Source organism: Clarias gariepinus, chromosome 23 (assembly GCF_024256425.1).
Source record: "Clarias gariepinus isolate MV-2021 ecotype Netherlands chromosome 23, CGAR_prim_01v2, whole genome shotgun sequence".
Lineage (NCBI taxonomy): Eukaryota > Metazoa > Chordata > Actinopteri > Siluriformes > Clariidae > Clarias > Clarias gariepinus.
This window is the reverse complement of record NC_071122.1, coordinates 17,832,501-17,839,604: the sequence shown is the minus strand read 5'-3', so window position 1 is coordinate 17,839,604 and position 7,104 is coordinate 17,832,501. Positions and strand designations below refer to the sequence as shown.

Sequence of the window (7,104 nt, the reverse complement as noted above, 5' to 3'; positions counted from 1 at the left end):
GAAAGAGAGAGAGAGAGAGAGAGAGAGAGAGAGAAGCAAAAACAACAAGGGAGAAAGGGTGAGAGAAGCAAAAACAACAAAAAAAAGAGAGGAGCGGATAAACAAACATCAAACAAGCACAATTGTTTTGCATGTCCCTGGTTTTGGCAGTGTTTCTCTGGTATGCGAGTGGCTAGACGAGAAGTGAGGAAGACGAGGAAGAGAAGAGAAGAGAAAAACTAACCTCGTGCCAGAGTGATCAATAAGTAAGTGTGCACTTACTAGTGTTTGTGTATTTGTTTACTTGTTTGTCTTTGCATACTCTAGCCCTATGAAATGCTGCATCCTTAATCCTTAAAAATCCAATTTCTCTGTCTTTTTCTCATTTATCTCACTCTGATCTGCTTTTTCTGTATTTTTCCCCGTGAAAGTTCCCACCTCGTTCTTAAATCCACATGACCTTTTGATGTGTGCTTCAGAAGCTGTAAGGTATGTCACGTACATGGGAATTTCTCCTCGGTGTGGTCATATGACGAGTCATAACACAGCTTTGTCCAGATTATTAAGCCTCCCTGTTTAATACCTTGCCGATGTGAACTCGGCAAAGCTGATAAGTGGTGTCTTAGATTATAGGAGGGCGTAAGATGATGTAAAGCAAAGTGCTCTGAGATATGCAACATGGTCCAGATGAACTTTAAGCTCGTGCATGGGGATTTGTGCCTGGTGTGATAGTGTGGGTGAGCTAGTTAGGGGTTAGACTAGGCAGCACTTGAAGTTCTCTTTGTAATCCTTTTTTTTCTCGCTGCAGATGGCTCATTAGTTGGAGCAAGAGTGTTTAATCTTAACCCTGTGATGGTGAAAGGACCATGGTTCAGCTTCCTGCTTTGTCTCATTTCAGTGCCAGGATATCTGCGCTGGCCGAATTTCCATGCACTTTTCAGTGCATACTGTATGTCAACGAGTGTGTGTTTGTGTGTGTGTGTGTGTGTGTGGACGAGTGACCTGATGGGACAGAAAACCATTAGCCACTGCGAACGCAAGCCATACTTATATGTCCATCCAAGACTCAAGTCCAGACATCCATTTTCAGTGTGTTTTTCTTAGACCGAAAACCACAGCATGTGGAACCTCATATTTAAAAAAAAAAAATTTAACTCAATGAATCATTATGAATCACATACTGTACTCTTTTTTAATCGATTGCCACCGAGATAGAATCGAGCTGGGATTTGCTTGGCGGGACTTCGGGGTGAAGTCAGCATGGTTTTAGGGAGGTTGTTGGCCCTCGTAACTTTTTAGAGTTTAGTTTTTGGTTTTAGTGTTATTGATTTCTCTAAGTGGCTTCGACGGATCGAGGTCGGATTTGTCTGATGGACATCTGAAGGACTGCTCTTTTTAATCTGAGGGTTAAATGAAGATAGGTGTCGCGTGTTCTCTGTTGTAGACACGAGGGTTCACAGGGGGCGCAAAAGAGATGACACTTGCTAGGTTAATTATGGAGACCAACAAGGATGCATTTGCCGAATATTCATCTCGTTTTGTTTTGAAAAACAAGTTTAAAGGTTGATTGATTCTTCAGGAACCAACTACATGTGGATAGTTTTGTATTTATTATTTACCACACATGATCGACGTCTTCACCCTTATGTGGTATGCATATTTTTCCTCCTAAATGTATTTTGAGGACTTTGCTCAACATATTCTGAGAAAAAATATTTGCTCAACGTATTGTTGTTTGCGGTAGTGGTTATCGGTGTGACCTTGCAGGGTTCGAGGCCCTCCTTGGGTCTGTGTTTGTGGAGTTTGCGTGTTCTGTGTGGGTTTCTTCCAGGTACTCTGGTTTCCTCTCACCATCTAAAGACAGGCAGATTAGGTTAATTGGTGTTCGCAAATTTCCCGTAGTATGTGTCTGTAGAGTGGAGCGCTGTCCAGGGTGTAGCCCGCCTTGTGCCCTAAGTCACCTGGAATAGTCTCCAGGCCCCCAGGACCCTGTACACAGGCAGTATAGAAGATGTAGTAGATAAACATTCTACTCATTAGTTAGTTCCTAACTTTCCGGAAACCTCGTACAGTTTTTGCCCCTCTGTTCACTGCTCCCCATTTATATATATATATACATTGTCATATATACTTGGTCATATATACGTGGTCATATATACATTGACCAAGATTTATTGGTAGGAACTAAAAGCAGAATTAGCTAAATATTTAGGAACCTTTGTAGTCCAACTAAGGACTATAGAGGTTAAAGCTAATTACCATTGGATTTTTTTTTGCTTCATTTTGCAACCGTGGTACACATTGCGGCCAATTTGGGAATGCCTAATCTGCATGAAACCGGAGTGCCTGGAGGAAACCCACCAAACACATAGAACATGCAAACTACATGCACACAAACCCTGAGGTGAGAATCAAACCTGAACCATAAAGGTGCAAGGCCACAGTGCTAACCAATAAGCCACAATGCTGCCATATACATCCATCTATCTAGGAACGTCCGAAGTCCAACTAGGGACCGTGGAGGCTAATGTTGATTACCAATGTATTTATTACCATTTTTACAACTGTGGTAGGACCTCCGGTCAACATTCACAAGCACATTTACACACTACAGGCCAATTTGGAAATCCAAATCAGCCTAACCTGCATGTCTTTGGACTTTGGGAGGAAACTGGAGTACCCGGAGGAAACCCAATATGCACGCGGAGAACCTGCAAACTCCAAACACACAGACCAGAATCAAACCTTGGAGGTGCAAAGCAACGGTGCTAACCACTAATCCACCATATATATATATATATATATATATATATATATATATATATATATATAAACAATAACTATATATATTTATGTCTGAGTGTGTTTATTGTTTATTAATTAGTTACAGTAGTGACATCTGTTATTTGTTTGTTGATACACACTGGAAGCAGTGGCAGAACGTTAAAAAAGAAAAAGCACGTGCGCTCCCACATATACACACACACACTTTCTCTCTTACACACACACACACGCACGCACGTGCATCACTGCACTGTTCCGGCGCGCGGGATTTGTTAGCAGGAGCTTTCTGGAGCGGAGGAGGAGGAGACGTGCACGCGCACCTGTTTTAGGCGCATTACGGTAGAGCCGATTGTCCTCCGAACACATCGCCGCTGCGCGCGAGCCGGAGTAATCCAACACTGATTTCTTCTCCACGGAAGAGAGAGAGAGAGAGAGAGTGCGCGCGTGAGGTGCGGGACACGGGATGCCAGCGAGGAAGAAGCGTCGCTAAGAGCTGAGACAAAACACAAAGAAAAAGAAGAGAGATAGAGAAGAAGAAACCGAAAAAAACCAGGAGGGAAGAAGAAGAAGAAGAAGCTCGTTTTCGCTTTCACGAACTTTTCCCGAGCGGTGACCATGAGCTAGTGTGCGCGCGCGGGGGTATTGTTTCTGCTGAGCGTCCGGAGGAAAAGCGAATAAACACAAAAACAAACAAAACAACAACAGGAAGGACTGATACAGACTGATCGCAAAAGTAATGATTCCGCGAGTTTGATTTTTCATTTGTTTAGTTTTTTTGGTCGCATCTTCCTGCGGTGTGTGTGAGAGAAAGAGTGTGAGAGTGTGTGAGTGAGTGTGTGAGTGTGTGTGAGCGGCTTTTTGGAAACACCGGGACGCTTCAGCCAACCTGGGAACGAGAACATCCACATGGTCGAGCGCGCGCCCTGAAACTTCACTTCTTCCGAGTTTGCCAACAGGTCCATATTACTCTTATTTCTTTTCCTTATCAGCTTTTCCTCCTTTCTTTTCCTCCTCTCTAGTCTTATGAGTTGTGTTTAAGGGGGAAGAAAGAGCGCGTGCGAGTGTGCGAAAGGTAGGAGAGTTATTTCTTAAAACAAACAAACAAACAAAGAAAAGACAAACAAACAAAAAAAAACTTTTAGATAAAAAAAAAAACAACAACAAAGCAAACTTGATTAGCAATGAGGTTTTTTTTATTGTGTATAGAAATGTAGAAACCAGACAGGAAAAAAAGTTAGATAGATTGTTTTAAAATATATAATGTGCAATGTTTAAAAAATATATAATAATGCTTTATAATAAAATAGGGGAATGCCTAAAATCTTAAATGTTAGTTTGTGTTAACCTTTGCTTTGTTTGCGAGAAATGCACTGAAAGTCTGAAAACAACGTAGGCTGTGCATGCATATTTAATCTAACTTAACATTTCTACCATCAAAGAAATTGACAGCTTCTGCCACCCGTTCTTCTTTTCTATATATCCTGTTTTCCTTTTTAAATCAATGAAGTTCAAAATAAAAACCATGCTTGATGGATTTAAATTTCTACACAGAAGAATAATGGTATTATCCCATTATAATAATAATTATTATACTATTATTATTATTATTAATAATAATAATAATAATAAGTCTTATAAAACAAGCTGTGTTCATGATTTAGAATTTAAATTCGGCATTACTAGTATGATCTGCGGTTTATTAATAAATTCTATAGTCAGATCTAATAAACCTTGAATGCATTAATGAATAAAACAGTAATGTGTGTTTTTCCTGCTTAGGCTGTTCAGAGAGTGTGCACGCGCTCAGCTGCTCGTTTACACGCAGCGTTCAAGTTTCCTAAACGTTAAGTTTTTAGTTTTTTGTCTATGTCCCCCCTCCCAAACAGCAAACAAAGTGTTCAACTTGACCAAAAACAGTAAACAAATAAAAAATATGTGGTTAAATTATTATCACTATAATTATTATATTAAAAAATATTTATTGAATAAAATGTAGTGCAAACCAAAAAAAAGTGTATTGCGAGCGCGCGAGACTGACAGCGCTGGTGTTCAATATGACAGATGGTTATTGATCCGTGTGGATTTAGCCTTCTATAACGCTTTATAAAATGCTGTTACGGCTGTCTTCTGATTTCCGGGGAAACGGAAACTTGTCAGAGGTGCAACTTTGACCTGCTGGTTATTACTGAAGAGCTTAAAAACGATGAACACTGCACGAGAACATTTAATCCCAACAGTAACAGCGCGTGGAGTAAAAGTTTGGCCTCGCGCTCCGTTTAGGCTCCACGCGCACAACTGTTCAAAAACAGGCGATTTTTTATTTTATAAAACAAATAATAAATCTAGTGCATATTTGTTTACTTGAGATTAAATTAGAAACAGTTCAAAAATGTGTGTAAACGTTTTTAAAAAATGTCTTCTAACTTTTCTTTATGCTACAGTTTTTTTCCTCCTAATTAATATTTTATTATATGATGTGTGATAAAAAAGTGCATTACTCCACCAAACCAAGGAATTACATTTAAGTTAAGGTTTACTTGTTTAAAATATGCACCCAAATGCATGATTTGCACATTGGTATAAATAATAAATCACTAATCTAGATTCTACTCATCTGTGCTTCTCGCCACAAATGTTCTCCGGCGTGTAAAATTTACACACAGGATGGCCCAGTGTTTGACATGCGTGTTATTACAGGGTGACTGATGCAGGACAGGGCTTCGGGCACTATAAATTTCCCTCTAGCGGCTCTCTGAGCCTGTTTCCCAGTGGCATTCCTGCCATCGCCTGGTGCCATTCCCAACATTTGTGTCCGCACACACACACAGCCTTTTGGACGCAGTCACTGTTGTTTATTTTCTGCTTTCTGATTTATTTCATGTTTATTTCTGATGTCTTGATATATGTATTTTTTTGAACGGCAGTGAATACAAATGAATGATCTGCTTATTCTGTGCTCGGTTACACTGAATGACGAAATGAACTTGAACTTCACCTGCACTATCAGAAATACTGCGTTTTGGTAGAAGAGGGGAAAATCAGTTATTAAATAAAAAAAAAGATTATTATTATTATTAGCATGTCCAGCATGGTATTTTGGTATTTCTATAGTTCTCTTTGCATTATTAATATTCCGCCTTGTCCAGAAGAGGCAAAAATAATTGTGTAAATGTGCTGCTTTCCACTACCTGCTCTTTTCAGTCATGCTTGAATGATGGCGTAATTCAGTGTGAAGCCCAACCAGGCAAAGAGCACAGATCTTCCCTTTCTTTGCGAATACAAATGATAGTAATGAGGATAATTCTGAGGAGGCGACTTCAGCCGCATTGTGCGCTTTTGTGTCGCTTTTTGAGCCGCAAGTGGCAGCGGCCCCACTTCAGACAAATTGTTTTCACACACCAGCTCTGCGGCCAAACGCGAAAATAAAGAAAGAGGTCTGAAACATCACACACTTCAGTTTTTTTTTTTTAGTTTTTTTTATCTTTATTACAAGCATATTATTTAATTCTCATTATATTTCATATTATAATGCATTTTAATTTGAAGTGAGATTGGAGTGTGTGAACAGGCATTCAGAAGTTTTCCTTTAGTGGAACTGGTGATGGCTGACAGGTCAGTGTGTGTCTGTGCGTGTGCGCGTGTGTGTGTGCGCCTGCAAAGGTTTTATGTATGTCGTTAGAGGAGGAATATTTGTGTGCTGTATCAGTTCAGTTTTGGAACTAACAGATGTCAGCCTTAGTAGTGTTTGATGGTTTTATAAAAAAAAAAAAAAAAAAAGGATGTGCTTTAGCTAATTGTGTGTGTGTGTGTGTGTGTGTGTGTGCTCTAGTCAAGTGATATGGATGTGGATTTAAGTTCTTATTCCTCGCTGTCCTCATTTCAAGCACTTTTGATTTTTACGAAGCGCCATCCTCTGCACTTGTTGGCTCGGCTACCATTAAACACTTCTGCCGTTTAAAAAAAAATAATATTAGTTTTATTTTTTGCTCGAGCACTTATTTCTACTGATCAAAGTGTTTTTGAAGAGTAAAACACACCCATCTGTAGATGTAGAATGAAGATTTTTTGTTGTATTGTTTGACCTCGTGTCACGTCACTGACCGTTTACCCTCCACTCTCCCCCCCCCCCCCCCGCACTCGAACGCGTTTGTGCAAAATATGCAATAATTAAGTTTGCCTCTTTTATATTCGGGCGAACCCTCAGCGAAAGGTCAGGCCGGGATTTTACGGCCATTTGCCTCCTTTGAATGCGTCGCCTCTCGCGCTGACCAGCAGCAACCAGCAGCGCCGCAAAGAAACGGTGATTAAACATGTGGTTTTAATTGAAGATGTTATTCAGTG

At 40.0% G+C, this 7,104-nt stretch overlaps 1 protein-coding gene across 1 annotated transcript in view; it reads left to right on the top strand.

Moving 5' to 3' along the window:
* Window positions 1-3,042: 3,042 nt before the first annotated feature.
* Window positions 3,043-7,104, top strand: part of foxp4 (forkhead box P4) — a 133,524-nt gene continuing 129,462 nt past the window's right edge. Inside the window, exon 1 of the mRNA XM_053484130.1 lies at window positions 3,043-3,719. The gene's annotated coding sequence lies outside the window, so the exon portion shown is untranslated. The remainder of the gene's footprint in view (window positions 3,720-7,104) is intronic.